The sequence below is a fragment of the Gracilinanus agilis genome, chromosome 3 (assembly GCF_016433145.1).
Source record: "Gracilinanus agilis isolate LMUSP501 chromosome 3, AgileGrace, whole genome shotgun sequence".
NCBI lineage: Eukaryota > Metazoa > Chordata > Mammalia > Didelphimorphia > Didelphidae > Gracilinanus > Gracilinanus agilis.
This window is the reverse complement of record NC_058132.1, coordinates 232,348,247-232,370,287: the sequence shown is the minus strand read 5'-3', so window position 1 is coordinate 232,370,287 and position 22,041 is coordinate 232,348,247.

Genomic DNA, 22,041 nt, shown 5'->3' with positions numbered 1-22,041 from the left:
TTCTCTTTATACCAAGCCATGTAAGTCTTTACATGTTTTTGTGAAATCATTCTACTCATTATTTCTTAAGGCACAATAGTAATATCCCTTTATAATTATGCACCATACCTTTTTAGTCATTTTTGAAATAATGAATATTCCCTAAATATCTAATTCATGATCTAGTCATAGTGCCAGCCTTACTATTCCTTACATACGATTCCTTCCAAATTCTAGTCATTTCTAATGCTTTTCCATCTATCTTCCTTGATTTCTCAAAAAAGATCTCAGCTGAATTATCTTCGGAAACAAGCCTTCCTAGTGCTTTCTCTTTCAGATTATCTCTTACATATTTTATTGTTTATAGTTTGGATAATACATTCGACATTCCACTGTTAGAGGTCCTTTTAGGTATGAAGTTGATGTTATTTTACTTCTCAATGACATAGGAAATGCTTGTTCCTTTTAACTGGCGATATTTAGATACAGGTTATATGATTACCTGTTGGGGCTATGGTCCATATACTTTATAATTTGGATAAAAGTTGCATAGAAAATAATAATAGTTACTCCTATGTCAGTGGCATCAAAGTACTAAAGAAAGAATTATATCTGGAGTCAGGTAACCTAGATCAAATCCCAGTTCTGTCATTTAATGTATAATGATTTGAGGCAACTCACTCAACCTCTGTTCATAAGTTTCTTCATCTGTAAAATAAAGAAGTTGCACTAGATAATTTCTGAAATCTCATCCAATTCTATGTCTACAATCCTGTGTCTCCAGGATTCTTTTCTTTCAGATCTTAAAGCATCTCTATGCGCATTATTAAGCAATGAGGCAAAGAGCTAATATGGGGTTTAAGTGGTTCACCCAAGATCTGAGATGAAGCTAGCATTGGAACAATTCTCATACCATTGCCCCATATATTGACCAAAAAAAATGACAAAAAGTAAGGTGACATCAATTATAGTTGAAGAAACCGAATTACAAGAAATCATATCTAAGAGAATTTCATAGAAATATGGGAATATACATATGAACCTATGCAGAAAAAGAGGTATTAGAAACAAGAGATTTATATACATAAGAACTACAACAACATAAATGAACACAACACTGAACAGTAGGTAAACCCCATTCAAATGTAATTTTTAATACTGATCATAGAGGATAGATGATGAAACACACTTTCCTCCTCCCCCAAAAAATAAGGCAAGGATATTATGAATGTAGAATGTCATGTAATCTGGGCTAACTGAGAAGTTCTTGTATTTGTTATTTTCCCTTTGTGAGAAGGGATGATTGCAATAGATTCAATGTATACATGAAAATGATTGGGATATAAGTTTAAGAACCTAGAAAATTAAAAATTTTTAAATAAAAATTAATAATATATTAAGAATGTAAATACACACTAAATTATGAGGAATAATATTTTCATGTATGTCTGTTGAGATAAATATATTTTGATTATTTATTTTGTGTATACAGGTTTTGTTAAAATATAAAACATAGCCACAAAATTAAACTGAAAAAAATAATAATTCATATGCTGCTTCTAAACTGTCTTGGACCATTTCCTTTTCTCTCCTCCCTCCCATCTCTATACCTCATGACTTTTGACTCCTAGAGGGGTGACACTAGAGATTCATCCAGTGTGTTTTCTGAACAGTCACAGACAATTTAACTTTCTTAGAATATATTAGTTTATGCCATTGCTATAAAAGATCCAAATTAAATTCCCCACAGGGATTTTTAACTGCCATATTAGGATGTACAAAGTAATTTTTTCCCAAGCAACAGGGACTACAATAATGACTGCTGAATATCATTTTGATTATGACAGATGTTGCAAAGACAAAAGAGGAATTCTAAATGAGCCTTTGGGTGTTCTCATCATAATTTCATTTGCTAGTATGTTTGAAATACATGTAGTGCTGGAATGAAAAGAAAAAAAAACTCTACATGATACAAAATTTCATGTAGCTTGTTATTTTATATGTTTTCCTTATGTCATTTTTAAAGACTTCCTATTCCTTGCTGACTTGATTGAGCTTCCTACTTGACAATAACAAAATAATAAAGTGTGAATATTTTCATTTAACTTTGAAAATTCAATGCATAAAAACTAACCTAAGTTTATCTAAGTCCATGGGAATTGTTTCTTGTCTGTTATTTAACTATATGCATTTTCCATAATTTGATGTAGATCTAGAAAGAACAATAATGATGCTTTTATATTTTTCTGAAACTTAATATTGCAAAACCTTGCAATTCTCTCAATAAATAAAAATGTTTTGTCTGACTATTGTGAATTTCAGTAAAGCATGGTACTAATCTCATTTATAGCATAGGTGCTAAAATGTATACAGATTCAGCATATATCATATGCTGAGTAAAATTACATATTCTTAAAATCTCCCTCCCCAAAATCCAAAGTTTGTTTGTTTGTTTTTTTTTTAATTTTGGCCTTTTGCCTGTTTTTGGAAATTAAAATATTTATCCTACTTCAAGATGGTACATTCTATTTAAAATTTAATTCAACCAATTGTAATATTTAAATTCATTTTAAATTTAAATTTAAAATTAAAACTAAAATTCAAGTATTTGTTTTTAAGTTTATTATCTGATAAAATAGCACCACATTACTAAGTTTTGCTTCCTGCTCAAAAATCCCTGCTCCACCAAAGCTGAGACAGGAAAGAAAGAGAGAGCAAGACACAAAACTCCACCCAATTTATATCCTGTTTACTACAACATGTAAATACAGGAAGTGAGTAGGATGCTGGGAATTGTAGTTTTCCTGGGGATCATAGTTTTTAAGGTAACAGATTCTATTTACACATAATATAGATAATGTTTGCTTTTGATTTTACCTGAAAGAATCAGCTGAATGATCAACTGAATCTCTCACTGAAATGATCAAATATTTTAATATCATGTATGAATAGTCTCAAACATACAATATGATATTTTTCCTTTTTTTGGTGAATAACAGTAATGTTTTGGCTCTAAAATGTTCTTAAAGAATGCTTCAAAATTTTATGAAAATATGAATAATTAATATTAAGAGGAATATTAATAATTCATAGATTTTAATATGCCACATTCTATATTACTAATTATGATTTAGAAAATATATGCCATATACTATGAGGAAATATATAAGCAGTACACAATTTGCGATCCTGCTGACACTCGTGCTATAGCTTCATGTACTGCCATAATTCTTGTCAAGCATTCACCTCGCCATTAGCAGAATTTGAATGTGTCCAAGTACATAGTTCTTTAAGGTGATCAATATAAGATTAACGATGGAAATGGTATCTCTCATTGGCTGAACTACTTCTCTGAATGAACTGTCAACTTATGTAAAGTTATTGAACTTTATTAACTCCCTGTGAGTGAGAAACAGTGGAAGAGATAGATTTCATTATCTTCTTCCCTACGGGTACCTTTAGACGTGGAATTGTAATAATTATTGAAGTTACTCCATATTATTGCTAAGTCTTCTTGAGAACTTTTTTCCCCCTTATTTCTCTAGGCAGGAGTGAGACTTGGTGTTTCCCAGAAGCATTGGGCCTATGGCACATGACATGGCAAAGACTGAAGCAGCTGGGCCTTTGATCTGCTGTTGTTTTTTCCTGCTGCTGATGCTTTGTTCTAGTCCCTCTGGGAGGAACTGTCCAGATGCTGTTTTATCAACCCAACTGTTTTCACCTTGTAAACTGAGATAGGAACTGGGTTTACCTAAAATTTACTTTAAATTTGGTTCAAATGAAAACAATGAAATGTTTACTTTTCTTAAAGTGCACAATCAAAAAATGGTGCTTTAAAATAAATCTTTTTTATCTCAAAATTGCAACTTATACATCAACATTTGTTGCCAAGGCAAGAAATATTAATAGAAAAATAAGACCCTCTAAAATAAGCAAATTATATGTGTGTGTGTTGTGAAGGGTTAAAATTGGGGCAGGGGTAGGAGTTCGAACAAAAGTCAGTGTGCTATTTATCAAATGCAAAACACTTAGTTTATTATTAGGGAATACGGATAGGAAATAGGAAGGAGGAAAGTGAAAGTAATCTTACCATAGCTTGTAACTATACCCCAAATCTCAATCCTAACTAAATTCCTCTAAAAAAACCTAAATCTATCTGCCTCAGAGGACAATATCCTCTGCTAGGCCAAAGCCCTCGCCTACACTCCTACTCTTTTTATCTGATAATATATCCACTATCTATCTACCTTATCTACTCAAGTTAGTAATAATCAATAAGGCTATTTAGGCCTAATTTCATTTCTCTGTCTCCAATCAGAGAGAGTGCTAACTGCATACCCGCTCCCCCAGGAGACCCAGAGACAAAAAACAAAACAAAAAAAAAAAAAAAAAAACCCTCACCTGTCTGTAACTCACTAAGCACACTCAGCCACACCCTTCTAACTGTCACCAACTGACAAACTGCACAGCAAGGGGTCTCTTACTTAGAAATCTTATTACTCCTTTGCCTCTTTTATAGAAAAAAGGAGAAATTAATAAAAACTCAACAATATTTATATATGTGTAATACATGATATCAACCCAATGGGAAAAAGATGGAAATAAAATGAAAAAAATATATATGCATATATATATAGGAAAGAATAATTGAGGAATGATAAAAAAGAAAAAAAAGTGTTATACTGAAACAATATCTATAAGAGATTAATAAATTTCCCAGAAAATATGTTTATATTTGTCATTATAGATATAAAAACCATTATACAATAATAACCGTTATTTTATTTAATGGACAAGAATTCACTGATTATTGATGGGAAAGTAATTTCTAAAAAAGCTAGTTCTATAGTAATGATACCACTAACTTGTATGAAAATAAAAATAAAAAAGGAAATTTAAAAAGGAATCAAGAAAATATAGCAGGCAATTTAGTCAACTTAAACATGCTTATCTTTTGAGAAATAGTAGGCAAAAGAAGACAAATTTATGGACATCATAACAAGAAAACTTGATGGGTATAGAAACCATATGAAATCTGAAATTCTTGATACGATGACCAAGGCAAGGGGATATGGTGGCCAAGAGAAAAAAAGTTTTAGAACAGTAGTTCCTAGTATATCATATTACATACACCTCTTCACAACAACAGTAAAAAAAGTTATCAACCTCTCAATGTAATATAATTTAGTATTCAAATTATTCTTTTAGAATTATTCATTAAGTCCTCATAAAACTATAATGATAACTTTTGCTGAGAAAAGTTCTAAATTAAAATTTCCAAGTGCTATTATAATTATAAATTTATTTACCTATAATTGTTAAAATTCTAAATATGAAATTATAAGATTCTCATTATAAAATAATACATGAGCTGGAGGAATTAGTTAATAATTAAAAGAAACAACCTAGCAAGAACCAGTATAATTACTAGTATAGACATATAAGGGGGGGGATTCTAATTTTCAAAATATTTGTCAGCCCACATTACTTTTATAAAGGCTTGTAATGTACATAGCCATTGGTCTTGAATTTCAATCAACTTAATATTTGGGTTGCAGGAACACAACAACTCATAACATCCTGAATAAATAATTATGTAGCTAATGAGTTACAATTACTGATTGAGAAAAACAAGGGAACCAGTGTCACTCAAAATTCTAGAGGCAATTTTCCTAATTTTATATTAATTTATTATTTGACCATTCAAGAAATCTCAAAATAGTCAGTTGACTTCCTTCACAATCTGAATAATTGCCAAAGAGAGCAAATTTCTCTTTCAGCCTTTTATATACTCACTGTGAGCTCATCACTCATTCTTTCCCCTCAATATTCCAAGACTTCACTGATTGTTAAGTAGCCACTGAGGAGATAGATTTAGAGATATCAGCTTCACCTTCATTACTTTATAACAGGAAGAGCCAGACCTTTGTCCATAGAAGGAGAATGCCAAAATGCCCCTTTGACCCAGTCATATGTTGGTATCGGTCCAATATGGCTGCAAAACAAACTCTTATTCAGGGTTTATCATGACTACTAATCCTGCCCTTAATCTTTCAATCCATTTAGTATCTAAACAAAAGAAAGGAAGACCCAATACACTTTCATACTCCAGGATGTTATTGGAGGGTAACTGGAAAATTATTTTATAAAAATATCCCAATCCAATAATAATTTTACATACACCTCCCTCTGATTCATTGGAAGACATTAACTTACCCAGTGACCCATTCCAGATATGATATCTGTACATATCAGGAATGTCTCACCAAGGCACATAAGGACCTGAAGGCACTCTATCCATTTCATAGAAGTTTTAAATATACTTGAGTGTTACAGAATATAATGTTAAAATGATAGGGGCAGGTAGATGGACAATATTGTTTTCCTCTTGTTCCAGGTTACTCTAGCATCTTTCCCAAAAATTTAATGAAAAAAAATAGATCTTAATAGAAAGAATCTATGAGGACTCCACCTTTGGATAAATTCTCATTCTCCCTCCAGAAGATGAATTGCTGCCAAGGATCTAAACTCACATATAGGCACAAAGATTACAACACATTTTTTTCAAACAGCATCTGAAATTGAAGATAACAGAAATGAATGTCCCCAAATGATGTATATTATTTTACAACATAAATTAGATGAAATATACTTAAAACTGCTATTAAAAAAATCATAAGAAAAATTTTTCCTAAACCCACTTGACAATGTACCAGTTAAACACATCTATTTTGAAGGAACATATTAAAAAATCAGAGTTAAATATACTAGCTCTCTATCACAGTCATTATTCTCAGTACTTACATACATGTTTTTCACCAGGAAAAAATTTGGCTCAGGATTTAGTTCAACAATTAAGGAAAAATATGAATTAAAATTTCCCACGTTAAACAAAGTTCCACCAAATTTCTGTATGCTTTTAGGATATTAGCTATTTCTACTGAAAAGAAATTGTATTAGTTTTCTAAATATATTTTACATGTTTTTCTTATCTTTGGGAGAGATGATTTATATTTTCCATGGATGACTTATTTTATGTGTTGTTAAATATTTGGTCTAGCCATATGTACATCCCATAATAAGGCTATTGTTGTAAACTAACTATGCTTGAGTGTTTCAGAACATAATATTAAAAATGATAGGGCAGCTGGGTAGCTCAGTGGACTGAGAGTCAGGCCTAGAGACAGGAGGTCCTAGGTTCAAACCCGGCCTCAGCCACTTCCAGCTGTGTGACCCTGGGCAAGTCACTTGACCCCCATTGCCCACCCTTACCACTCTTCCACCTATGAGAAAATACACCGAAGTACAAGGGTTTTTAAAAAAAATGATAGGGACAGGAAGATGGACAAACTTATTTTACTCTTATTCTAGGTCATTATAACATCTTTCCCAAAATGTTAATGAAAAAAAAATAGATCTTAATAAAGAGTTTACAAGGCTTCTCTTCATCCTGAAACATTGTTTCCTGAATTGCCATTCTCAGGGGAGTCACTATACGATTGTACATGTGGAGTAGACATGGCTAATAAGTCCCTTGATCTCTCTGATTCCCCTTTACCAAAATCTGATTTTGCTTTCTATTCTGATGACTCTTTGATGAAAGAAGATAGTCTCATGCTGCCATTGTGTCAGACTGATGAAGAAATACACAATATTTGGGGATGGTATTCTCATTTCCTAAAAAAGTTACCTAATATTGCAAGCCTTTGATCTGAAAAAGCCTATGTTCTAGCAGTAATGTCTTGTCCTCAAGGTGACAGAGAACAGAGAAAGGAGGACCCAAGGACTCTTTCAGAGCCTTCTCTACTAAGAAAACTGGCCCAAGGTAGGGCAGTACTCCAATAGACACCCTATCCAGCTATACAGAATAGTGAGTTACTGGGTTTTGTGTGATTTCCAAAGTTTAAATCAAGACACCAGAAGTAAAACCTCTCTGTTCAGATATATACAACATGAATGATTTTCTATAGTGTGAATTTCCTAGGACAGGGGCAGACAGAATGACCCATTCTTTTAGAGCTAACAGGTATTAGGAATTTAACTGTAGAGGTTCAGGGATTGACTTTTTAGTCAAAACTACAAAGAGTTTAGTAATTTTACCATAGCATGGGATCCATTGCCTATAGAACAAAGTGGGTCCCAGATGTCTCCTGGAGAAGGAGAAGAGAGTTGCTAAGCTTGAATGCATTTTTAGGATAAATAGAAAGGTTAAAGCAAGTAAAATGAAGCCAAAAATATCCACCTGTGAGAGAGACCACCATACCATAGTTTTGGAGACCTTATGGCACCACCAGTGGAGCTTTAAGAGTAGTAGTCTGCTGTCTAATCTATAATCTATTTTCAATTAGAGGGCTAGGCTTTACATTTTCCATCATGGTAGTAAAAACAGAGAGTAACCCAGCACTATAGTCAGAATAAAAACAATGAATACCCACTAAATTAATAAAGGATCAGAGTTGCAAGGTGAGGTACTATAATGCAAATTCAGAGGGAAAATGGCTTAGATAATTTTCTAGGTTGGAATATATGTCAGAAGAGTATTTTTGATTTTAGATAAAATACTCAGGAATTATATTTTTAAGATAGAAATATTCTGCTTTATTAATTGACATTCCTGCCAAGAAATAGTCAAGTTAAAAAAGAAAATTTTTCTCTTTAGAAATGTAACATTAAATAAGTAGCTATTTTTAAATTATTTATTTATTATATTTTTAGTTACATGAAGACATCATTTTTGATAATTTTTTCCTGACATTTTTGGATGTAGATTTTCTCCCTCCTTCCCCCCCCTCCCTGAGACAGTATATAGTCTGGTGTAGATTACACCAGTGCTTTTAAGCAAAACATATTTCCATATTACTCACAATGTAACAGAAGACACATATCACATATACAATAAAAACACATGAAGAAAATAAAGTGGAAGATGACATTCTCTAATCTGTGATAAAACTCCAACAGTTCTTTCTTTGGCTATGGATAGCATTTTTCATTATGTGTCCCATGTGGATATTTTGAGAACTTGCTTTACTGATAGTAGTTTAGTCCCTCACAGTTGATCATTTCCATTCCCCAACTGATAAACAATGCCTCAGTTTACAATTATTTGCCACTAAAAAAGAGCTGCCAAAATATTTTAGTATGAATAGGTCTTTTCCCCCCTCTCTCTAATTTCTTTGGGATACAGACCCTGGAGTGGTATTGCTGGGGTAGAGGGTCTGCATAATTTAATGACAGTTGAGCCTGGTTCCATTTTGCTCTCCAGAATGGTTGTATTAATTCACTGTTCTACAAATAGTGTATTAGTGTCCCAACTTTTCCTCATTCTCACCAACATTTAACATTTTTCTTTTTGGTTATGCTAGCAAATCCATTAGGTGTGAGGCTTATCTCAGAGTAGTTTTAATTTTAATTTATTTAATAAATAGTGATTTGAAGCATTTTTTCATATGACTATGAATGTCTTTAATTTATTCCTCTAAGAACTGCTTGTTGATAACCTTTGACCTTTTATTTCATTTGGGAATGCCTTATGTCTTATAAAGTTGACTCAATTCTCTATATATTTAAGTATTAAGACATTAAGACCTTTGTCAGAGATACTTGATATAATTTTATTCCCAAATTCTTTCCCTTCTAATCTTGGTTGAATTGGTTTTAAAATTTTAAATTAACAGCTTTTTAATTTAATGGAATAAAAATTATCAGTTTCATTTTTGTCATATGTTCTATATCTTGTTTGATCATAAATTCTTTGTTTATCCAAATCTAGTAAGTACATTTTACATGTTTACTTAACTTATAGTGACACCCTCCATTTCTAAATCAAACATCCATTTCATCTTTCTTTTGGTATATGATGTGAGATGTCAGTCTATGCCTCATTTCTGATATATTGTTTTCTAGCTTCCCCAGCAGTATCTGTCAAATAAAAATGAACAGAGGAAAAAGGAGGAACAAGCCTCACTGGGGTAAGAAGACAGAGTATCTCAGGCAGTACAGCATCTGGCAAAACTCTAACTATCAAACATGCTACTCCTCAGCCAGAGACATTGAAGTTACAGAATGAGAATGAGCCCAATTTGAGCCACTCATCACAGGTGTGAAAGTCAAAGAAGACAGGGTGGAGGAATAGTTAAGCCTGAGCCACTTGGCATGGACAGTAAAGTCAAAGAAGGCAGGAGCCTACACACTCCCAGATGGTAGCAGAGTTCCTGAGGTAAATAAGTAGCAAAGCACCGGAGGCAGCAGAGTCCAGAGCAGTGGGCATGTTCAGCCCAAGTCCCTTGGCAAGGGCAGAGAAATAACAGTGAAGAAAGCAGAAAATCCAATGAAACAACAGGGGAACTGGCAACACAGCAAATTGAATCTATCTAAATAAAATAGCTACAAGCATTCCCAGAGCAAGCAAGAATAGCCTCCCACCCCTGCCCCTTTCATAGACACACATTGGGAAACAAAGGCACCTAGGCCTACTCCAAGTACCAGAGAAGAGTACTCTATAAGATTGGAGCAGTGCTCCCTCTACCCCAGGAATGTATAGATAAAATAATGGGAGAAAATACCTAGAAAAATGACTAAAAGACAAAGAACAAAAAATGACTTTGGAAAGTTACTTTAGTGACAAAAAAAATAAAACTTGAATTCAGAAGAGGACAGGAGTTCTAAAAGAAGCATGTGAAGCCTCAAGGGAGAGTGTGAAAGGGTGTCTGACCCCAAACGAACCCCTGAAAAACATAAAGCTAAAAAATCATAAAATAAAATACTTAAAAAGAAACTGGCTATGGGGGAATCTCTGAAGAAATCAACTCCCTAAAAACTATAATAGGATAAAAGGAAATGGAGCATCAAAAATTCAGTGAAGAAAACAACTTCTTTTAAAAATGGATCATATGAAAATGGAGGCAGGAAAAAAATTGAAGAAAACAACTCATTAAAGACTAATATTGGCCAAATGAAAAAGGAAACAGAGAAACTCAAGAAAGAAAATAACTTCCTAAAATTATAATTTGACAAATGAGAGATAATAATTTCATAAGATAGGAGAAAATCAAAACAATGAAAAAATGGAAGATAATCTAAAATACCTAATCGAAAAAAAAGACCTGACCTAGAAAATAGATACAGGAGAGATATTTTATGAAACATTGGAATACATGAAAGAAACCATTATAAAAATGGGCCTGGATACATATTACAAAAAAATTATCAGAAAAAAAGTGTGTTTATATCCTCAAACAAGAGAGAAAAATAAAGATGGGATGAATACAATGACCAATTCCTTAAGTAAATACTAAAATGAAATACTTCAGGACTAATACAGTCAAATTTTAAAAATCCTGGGTCAAGAGGAAAATACTAAAAGCATCCAGAAGGAAACAATTCAGATATCATGGAATGACAGTCAGGATTATACAATTGTTTTTACATATAATTGAGGAAATAAAATTAAATTTAAATTAAATTTTAAAAATAGCATAATCCTCTAAGGGAAAACTGATTTTAATGAAAAATAGGGATTTCAAACTTTCCTGACCAAAAAATAAAATAAAATAAGAAATGAAAAAAAATTGATGGACAAATTCAACACTCAAGAGAAACATAAAAAGAACTTTATTACTATTAGAGCATATGAAAAGTAGAAGACATAGGAAGAAGGAAGGAAGCTAAATTGGATGGGCTGATTTTTTTAAAAGAACTTTATTTTATTTCATTTTTTATTTTGAATATTTTCCCATAGTTACATATTTTATGTTCTTTCCCTCTCCCCCAAACCCCTAAATCCCCCTAAGCCAACACACAATTCTATTGGGTTTTACCATGACCTAATTCCATATTATTGATAGTTGGATTAGGGTTACCGTTTAGTGTCTACATTCCCATTAATATCCTCATCAGCCCATGTGTTCAAGCATTTATTTTTCTCCTGTGTTTCTCCTCCCACAGTTCTTCCTCTGAATGTGGCTAGTTTTCTTTCTCATAAGTCCTTCAACCTTGCTCTGGATCCTTGCATTGCTGCTAGTAGAGAAGTCCGTTATGTTCAATTGTACCACAGTGTATCAGTCTCTGTGTACAATGTTCTCCTCGTTCTGCTCCTTTCACTCTGCATCAATTCCTGGAGGTCATTCCAGTTCACATGGAATTCCTCCAGTTCTTTATTACTTTGAGCACAATAGTATTATCACCAGCAGATACCACAATTTGTTCAGCCATTCCCCAATCGAAGTATTTTCTAATTTTTTGCCACCACAAAGAGCATGGCTATAAATATTTTTGTACAAGTCTTTTCCCTTATTATCTCTTTGGGGTATAATCCAAGCAGTGCTATGGCTGGGTCAAAAGGCATATAGTCTTTTAAAGCCCTCTGGGCATAGTTCCAAATTACCATCCAGAATGGTTAGATCAGTTCACAACTCCACCAGCAATGCATTAATGTCCCAATTTTGCCACATCCCCTCCAACATTCATTAGTCTTCCCTGCTATCATTTTAGCCAATCTGCTAGGTGTGAGGTAATACCTCAGAATTGTTTTGATTTGCATTTCTCTAATTATTAGAGATTTAGAACACTTTCTCATGTGCTTATTGATAGTTTTGATTTCTTTATCTGAAAATTGCCTATTCATGTCCCTTGTGGATGGGCTGATTTTATAAAGAAAACCAAAGGACAAGAAAGAGGAACAAATGGGGAGAAGGGGAAAGGAAAAATAGAAAGAGGTAAATTATCATATTTGAACCTCACAGCTTTGAGAAGTAGATGCTATTATCATCCCTATTTTACAGTTGAATAAACTGTGTCAGATAAAGCAACTTGCACAGAGTGAAATTGCTAATAAATCTCTGAAGTCAAATTTGAACTCAGATCTTAATAATTCTAGCTCAGGCACTTTTTTTTTTGAGAAAGGAGCCATGTTTGGACAGAGAGATCCCCTAGAATCCCAGAAATGTCAATGATCAACCCCAGTAGCTGTAGTCCCCCATTATCTGTCCCTCCCACAGCAGGTCCAGAATTCCTGCCTCAGGGCTATAGATGGGTATAAGGCTCCAGGGAAGCCTTGGCTTGTCCAGAAGAAAAGGGGTTGGGTTTTCATACACTCACCCACACTGGTAGCAGAGCTGCTCAGTCTCCAAGACCTAGCCTATCCTGCTAAGGAACTTCTAGACCTGCCTCTGTTCTAAGTATGCTTTTGTTTAGGTTAAAACTCTATGTGGGTGAGGCATCTAGATGACTATAGACAGGTCTATAGACAGGAGATCCTAGGTTCAAATCTGGCCTCAGATACTTCCTAGCTGTGAGACCCCGGACAAGTCACTTAACCCACATTGTCTAGCCCTTAGAGGTCTTCTGCTTTAGAACCAATACACAGTATTAGTTCTAAGACAGAAGGTGAGGGTTTTAAAGAAAAAAATAATTAAATTAAACTAAAAAGAAAAACTCCATCAGTTCCTTCTTTGGAAGCAGATGGTACTTTTTATTATGAGTCCTTTGGAATTTCTTTGGATCATTACATTGCTGAGAATAGCTAAGTTATTCACAGTTTTTCTTCATACAGTATTGCTGTCAGTGTGTACAATGTTCTCCTGATTCTACTCACTTCACCATGCTTAAATTCATATGAAGTCTTTCCAAGTTTTTCTGAACTCCTCCTGTTCATCATTTTTAAAGGCACAATAGTATTTCACTAAAACCATACATGATAACTTACTAAGTCATTCCTCAATTGATGAGTATCTCCTCTCTTTCCAATTCTTTTCCAACATAAAAAGAGGTATATTAAACATTTTGTACATATAGATCCTTCCTTTTTTTTCCCCTTTAAGGTACAAACTTAGTAATGGTATTGCTGAGTCATCCCTTTAGACATAGGTCCAAATTGCTTTCCATAATGGTTGAATCAGTTCACAGTACCACCAACGGTGCATTTTGTCTCACTTTTCCACATGTACTCTAAGTTTTAGCATTTTCCTGTTTGGCCATAATAACCAATCTGATAGGTGTTGGTAGTACGTCAGAGTTATTTTAATTTTTATTCATCTAATCAATAGTGATTTAGAGCATTTTTTCATGACTATAGAGTTTTAATTACATTGTCTGAGGACTGCCAGTTCATATCCTTTGACCATTTATCAAATGGGGAATGACTTGTATTCTTATACACTCAAGTCATTTCTCTATGTATTTGACGCTATGCTTGATCTTAACCCAAAGGTCGAGAAGCAATTCCTCCATGTATTAAATAAATAAGACCTTGATTAGAGACTTGTAATTTTTTTCACCATTATGATTAGTGTCTATTATTCTTTATCTTATTTCCCCCAGTTTAACTTCTGACCACCACATCCAGCTCCCTCCATTCTTTCATCACCTTCTCCTTCTACTTTCCTATAGGGCAAAATGTATATACATACATACATACACATATACACATATATATGTGTATGTATGTATGTATATAATTGATTGTGTATATTCTTCCCTCTGAGCCAATTCCTGATGGGAGTAAGGTTCAAGTGCTTCTCCCCTTCCCCCATCTTCCCCTCCACTGTGAAAACTCTCATGATTTTTATGTGAGATAATTTATATCATTCTATTTCTTCTTCTTCCCTTCTCCCAATATATTCTTTTTTACCCTTTAATTTATTTTAGCTATCATCTCATCATATACAACTCACATCCCTGACCTCTGTCTATTTATGTACTTCTAAATGCACTAATAATGATAAAATTCCCAGAGGTTGTAAAAACAATACTTATATATATTTACATATAGGAAGGTAAATAGTCTAACTTTATTGAATTCTCTTTCCTGTTTTCTCTTTTATGACTCTTGAGTCTTTTATTTGGAAGTCAAATGTTCCAATCAACTTTGGTATTTTCATCAGGAATATTTTAAATTCTTCCATTTCCTCCTCAAGAATCATGCACAGTTTTGCTGGCTAAGTGATTTTTGGTTAAAATCCCTCTGGAATATAATATTCTAGGCCCTCTGATCCTCTAATGTAGAATCTGACAAATGTTGTGTTATTCTGACTGCTATTTCATGATATTTGAATTGTTTCTTTTTGGATCCTAGAAATATTTTCTCCTTTACCTGGGAAATCTGGAATTTGGTTACAATATTTGTAGACCTTTTGGGGTCTCTTTCAAGAGGTGATTGATAGACTTTCAATATATATCTTATATTTCAGTCCTAAGATATCAGGGAAATTCCTNAGTCTGAATGCAGATGGAAACATACCATTCTTTACTCTATTGCCTCAATAAAGTTTTCTTTAGTGTAAGTAATATCCATATTATTTCATAACATGATGAATATAGAAAAATATATTATGTGATAAAATTCAACCCATACTATATTACCTGCCTTCATGGGGAGGGATGAGATATGGGAGGGAGGGAGAGATAATAGAATGCAAAAGGTTAGAAAAATAATATTAAATGTTCTCTCAACATGTAATATGGAAATTTTTAAATTAAAAATTAATATAATAAATTAACATCAAAGTTACTGTAATAATGCAATATCGTTGTATAAATAAATGTCCTGAAAAATCTATGATAATGCTTTACTTTCCAGAAAAGAGTTATTTGTTTGTTTGTCCATATGTTCCTCCATATGTCATTGCTTGAAATGATGTTGAGTAATATTGTCATATTACTTGGCAAAGTTGTTACTTTAATCATTTGAGCATATAAGTTGCCTTAAATTAAACATAGGCAATATTGTACTTCTGAGTTATAAATTGCTGTGTAAACATTGTCACTTTCATGAAATACATTTTGTAGGCTTGCAAGGATTATGTGCAGTTAACAGTTTTAAAATGTCTATAAATAAATGTATAGATAGCAATAAGTATTATTGATGATACTGATGTAGATACTGCTGATATATTCATCTATTTATATCTATATCTATGTATATCTCGAGAGAGATAGAGAAAGAGAGAGAGACAGAGACAGAAACAGAGACAGAGAGAGATAGTTTAACATAGTGGTTAGTGAGCAGGCTTTGGAACCACCTTGGTTCAAAACTCAAATATGAAATGTACTGGCTGTGTGACCCAGAGCAACTCATATCCTGTCAGAGATCTAGGTAATTCTCAAAGATAAAAAAGAAAGTGTTTGCTCATCTGTGCATTCCTTATTTCAATGAAATTACAGATATAGAATCTAATTGAAATGAATATACACACACACACACACACACACACACACACACACACATTCAGATGAGGGGATAGAATTAGAGAATTAAAGTTCTTTTTTTTTTTCATCTTAAATATGTCCTTAGCTTTAAAGTAGAGATTTGGGGGAGTCTCTGGTATAGTCACAGAAAAGGCTGCAGAAATCTGTGGAAGCCTCCTTAGGAGAAGGAATGTTTTAAGATGTGTAAGATAGAATACCAGGATTACATAGAAAATTATCAAAATCATCTGTATATATGTACATATACACATATGTAATATATATGCATAGTAATATATATGCACACATGCATATATATTACACTTGTGTATATATTTAAATTCATAGATCCCAGGTCAAAAAACCCTAGAGTAAAGCTAATTTTTTAGGCTTGTACCATGTCTTTTTCTAAAATTAATTTTATTCCCAAGTGTTTCAATTCTTCCCTCACTTCCTCAGGGCACAGAAGGCATCACCTAACACAAAGAAATAAATTGTCTTTCCTGTCTCTATTAATCAGTTTTTCCTTGAAGATGGACATTCACAAGTTATCCTTCACATAATAATTCTGTAGCTTTATATATTGACCTCTTGGTTCTGCTCATTTCACTATTCATTTTTTAATGTAGGTTTTTCCAAGTTGTTTTTTTAATCTGCTAATTGTTTCTTACAAAGCAGTAGTATTGTGTCACAATAATATGCTACAACTTGTTTAGCCATTTTGCTATTAATAGATATCCTCCCAATTTCCAGTTCTTTGTAACCACAAAGAAAGATACTTTAAATATTTTGGAATACATAGGTTCTTTTCCTTTGTCCATGGTCTCTTTCGGAAATGAAATAAGTAATAGTATTGCTATGTTTAAGGGCATATACAGTTTTATAACTCTGGAAATAATTCTAAAGTATTTTCCAAAATAATTGCATCATTTCACAGTTCCAACAACAATATATGTGTCCCTATTTTTCCACATCCTGTCCAATATTTGTCATTTTGCCCTTTTATCCTCTTAGCTAATGTGATAGGTATGCAATAATAGCACAGAATTGATTTAATTTAATTTTCAGTTCTTATTTTATTTTGCTTATATTTATAGCTCTGATATCTTCATTCAAAATATCTATTCATAGCTTTTGACCATTTATCTTTGGAAGATTTCTCTTATTTTTATAAATTTTACATAATTCTCTACATATTTTAGATAAGAGACATATTTTGGTAAAACTGTCTGAAAATTGTTTACCCAGTTTTCTGTTCACCTAATTTTGGCTACACTAATTTTATATATACAAAATATTTTTAAATTTAATGTAATCCAAATTATCCATTTCACATCTCAAAATATTCTCTAACTCTTATTTACTCATAAATTTTTCTCCTATCCATAAATATAATAGATAATATGTTCCCTATTCTACTTTGCTTATTAAATCTCATTTTATGTACAGGTCATGTATCCATTTTGATATTATCTAAGTAAATGATGTAAGTTATTTGTCTATATCCTATTTCTGTCAAACTACTTTCCCATTGTCCAAGCAATTTTGTTTAATAGTGAGTTCTTCCATTTATACTTAGCTCTACACATATGTCAAATACAAGATTATTATAATCTATTACTATTACTTCTTGTATGTCTGTTTTTTTCCATTAATCTAATTTTCTATTTCACATCCAGTAACAGTTTTGATAAATATTGCTTTAGAATATATTTTAAAAGCTGTTATTGCTAGAAATTCTTCCCTTCTTTCATTAATTCATTTGGTATTCTTCATCTTTTTTTTCCAAATGAATTTCATAATTATTTTTCCTACCTCAACAAAATAATCTTTGGTAACTTAGTTGGAGTGGTACTAAATAAGTAGATTAGTTTAGGTAAAATGATTATTTTAATTGTATTATCTCTACTAAACCAAAAAAATTAATAATTCTTGAATTATTTAAATATGACTTTGTGTAAAAACTATTTTAAATCAAGTTCATGTAATCCCTGAGTTTGTTCTGGTATGTATGCTGCCAAGTGTTTTATTTTTTCTATGGTTAGAATTAGGTTAAATTTCAATATTCTGAAGATTTATTCTTGTGTTTTGGTAACTTTCCAGAAATTGTCCAGACATGAAAAATATAGCATATCTGCTTTATTTAAATATTTCATATTTTATTTTATTTCTCTGAAGAAATAGTCTTTTATTTGGATTAAGGGCAATCTATATCCACAAAGGTAGCAGGAAAATGTTTTTATTCTCAATTAGTGGTTTAAGTTTATAGAATCAGCTGGACATTGCAGCTCTCTTCCTCGTTCAATTTAAGAAAAATAAAAAGGAAGCTGAGACATTTGTGGTTAAAACATGTTTATTGTCTTGAGGACTTTGACACATTCAATATGTATTGGTAACATTTACTAGATACCATGAATTATGGTAACTTTGACACATTCAATATGTAATGGTAACATTTACTAGATACCATGAATTATGGTAAATGCTAATTTTCAGGAAATTTCCTTAAGGATAGAAGGAAAACTATTATTTTGTATTTTCCTCCTTTTTTATATTTAACAAAATAATGAAATGAGAAAAAGAAGATATCAATTATCTAGATAATATAGTATATAAGTCAACCTTATTTCTAGAATAATAAAGGAGCCAATCCTGGATGTTTGATAGAGTGGGAGAGATAGAGAGTCTATGAGTCTCTCTTCCAGCTCTCCCCTTGGGCTGAATATAACTTGGGAGACTTTAAGGGGGTGTCACCCCGAAACTGAGTGTCTTGGATGGTCATGCCACCCCACAGGAGTTGGGGGGAGGCCTCCCTATAAGATGAGGTATGTGGTACCCAAATCTGATCCCAAATAAGCATGGGGTTCACACAAACCACCCCCCAATCAGTTAAATTCATAGTCTGTGGTCTGACTTCAAGATGGAGGCAGCCAGACCAAGCTGTGGTTCCCCTCTCTCTCATAGTCTCTCAGGCACTCTGGAATGCTATCTGACTGAAAAATGGCTTTTATTATTAACAATTCAGGGAATGGGGAAAGGGGTGAAGGGCAGAGGGATTTTGGGGTGCATTCTTTGCTATTCCTATGGGGTCCGTCACTTAGGTGGGAAACCTAATAGTTCTCACTTCTAAGCTTCTCCCCTCTCCTCTTCTACCTTTTTTTTTTATTTCTATGTCTATTTCTATCCTTTCCTATAATTGTAAGTTTTGACTGAAAGAAGGTCTCTCAGCAAGGTTGGGTAATGGGTGAAGGAGACTAAGAGAATTGCTCCCAAAATGGAGTCCAAAAACTATTTGACTCTATGATTGAAGTCTTGATGGTTGAGATGCCATGAATGGTTTTGACCAGGGAATCAGGGTTTCAATTTCCAAAGAAAGATCCTCAGGAAGCCCTCAGGACTGGATCCAAGCTGGGATATCCTCCTCTCTCCTCCCAGGCTTCTGCCTGAAGACTTCTCCTCTTCTCCTCTCCTGGAGAAATACCCAGAATTCTCTCTGGTCTCAACTGTCACTAACTGTCAGCAACTGTCCACAACTCCTTCTCTGGCTCCTTTTGTCCCATCTCCCTTGAACAAATCCCATCCTTACAGTTCTTAAGTAACAACAATTTATTTTTGTAACAAAAGACTGCAAAACTTATATTCTCCATTTTTATCTACATAGTTTGAAAGCTAAAAAAATTCCATCTTAAAGTAGAAACATGAAGTTCAATAATAACTTTAAAATGACATAAAATAATAATGATTTATAACGCAACTACTTTAAACTGATATACAATTATATCATGTACAATAATATAATGGTATAAAAAAGTTATAACTAAAATGACTTAAATAGCAATAACTTAAAGAACACAAAGTTGAAATGTAAGAGTTACTATATACAAGAATTGAACAAAAGCATTAAAATTGATAAAGGGTAATTTTATATTTGACTGTCTATTTGATTTTCTCTTTTTTTAGAATAGATCTTCCTGTTACATTAAGAATATTGGAGGGGGCAGCTGGGTAGTTGAGTGGATTGAGAGCCAGGCCTAGAGAAAGGAGGTCCTAGGTTCAAATCTGGCCTCAGATACTTCTTAGCTGTGTGACCCCGGGCAAGTCACTTGACCCCCATTGCCTAGCCCTTACCACTCTTCTGGGAAAAAAATCCTTGTAACTCATTTCACAGTTCTCTAACATTATTAATGTATATGGAGAGAATTATTAAGTTATATGAAAGCAAGTTAAAGCAATTAAGGTCTATTTATTTTAGGAAATATAAATTTCAATTTTATTAAAATTTTAAAGATTATTACAAGCAAGATATATCATGTCAAATTTATTGCTTCTGAGAATAAGAAAGAGAAACATAACATTCAATCAATGAACATTTATAAAGCATCTACTATTTGCCAGGCATAGGAAGTCTCTTCCCTCAAGGAATTTATAGTCTAATGAAATTAATAGTTTTGATTCAAAGAATGTTCATGTTGCTCACAGACTCAAAATAAGATTTTTTGTTTCCTCATTTACAAGCTAATTCCAATATTTTTAGGATAATGTAAAAACTTTTCATTAAATAGTAAAACTCTAGAGCTCTTAGAGTATTTATAATGCCATTAATTACTTTTATAAAAATAAAAGGTTCATCTAGTGATTTATTCAATCCAGTCCATTAACCAATCAAATAATAAGCACAAAGGATATTTGGCATGAGAGAGACAATATAAGTATTATTTCCTTAACTAGAGAGGGATTTATTTCTTAAATTAAATATCTTAAAGATCTTAAACAGTCAGGTTTTTCACAACCCTCAGGCCCAGCACCTTCTCCCACAAACCTCTTGCTCAATGAATTATTGGGTTTTTTTAAAGCAAGTATGAGGTTGTCTAATATGGAAAGACTGACTGCCCACAGCAGTCATTCTGGAATGAACAGTGAATAAATTGAATCTAGAAATACTAAGTTTGTATCCTACTTCAGACACCTAGTGAGTATGTGACCCTAGGAAAGTCATTTAACTTTTCAGTGCATTAGAATTAACTACTCATTAAAATAATGTTTCAGAGCAGATTAGATACTTAGTTGATAATGTATATACTGGTGAAATAAACATAGTAATAATTTTAGGGACATAATATTATTTGAGGGAATATTTTATCATGTGAAAGGTGTGAGGTCTAATCAGAAGAGAGAATGAATAGGTTCACTTGTATAATGTCTGAAGATTTATCTTTTCATTAAACTCACAAATCCAATAAATTCTTGTCCTCCTGAAAAGAAATTCTGAGTCTAAAAGCTACATCCAGATGGCATTGGTACAACTTAATTGAAAGGAATTATTTTTTAAAAATATTCAGTCATATATTTCATTCATCTTCAGAACCCTGAAAATCCTATAAGGAAAGTATTAGATGACATGACCTAAGAAAAAATCAAGGATATGTTCTCAGTGAAATGGCTTAAATTCCACATTCAGAGGAAGAACTGTGGGAGGAAGAAAAACAACTGCTTGAACACATGGATTGATGGGGATATTATTGGGGATGTAGACACTAAATGATAACTCTAATCCATCTATCAATAATATGGAACTAGATATTGATCAATGATCCATGTAAAACCCAGTGGAATTGCGCATCAGCTAAGGGAGGTCAGGGGGTTTGGGAGAGAGGGAAACAACATGAAATATGTAACTATGGGAAAAATATTCAAAATAAAAACTTAAAAAAAGAAATGGCTTAAATTATTTTGAAAATAATTAGAAATAATTTGAAAATAAAATAAATAAAAATATTATAATTATAAAATAATTTAAAAATAAAACAAATGTATACTACTCAAAAAGACATTTACGAAAATGGTATTTTTCTACATAACCAAACGTTATTTAAAATC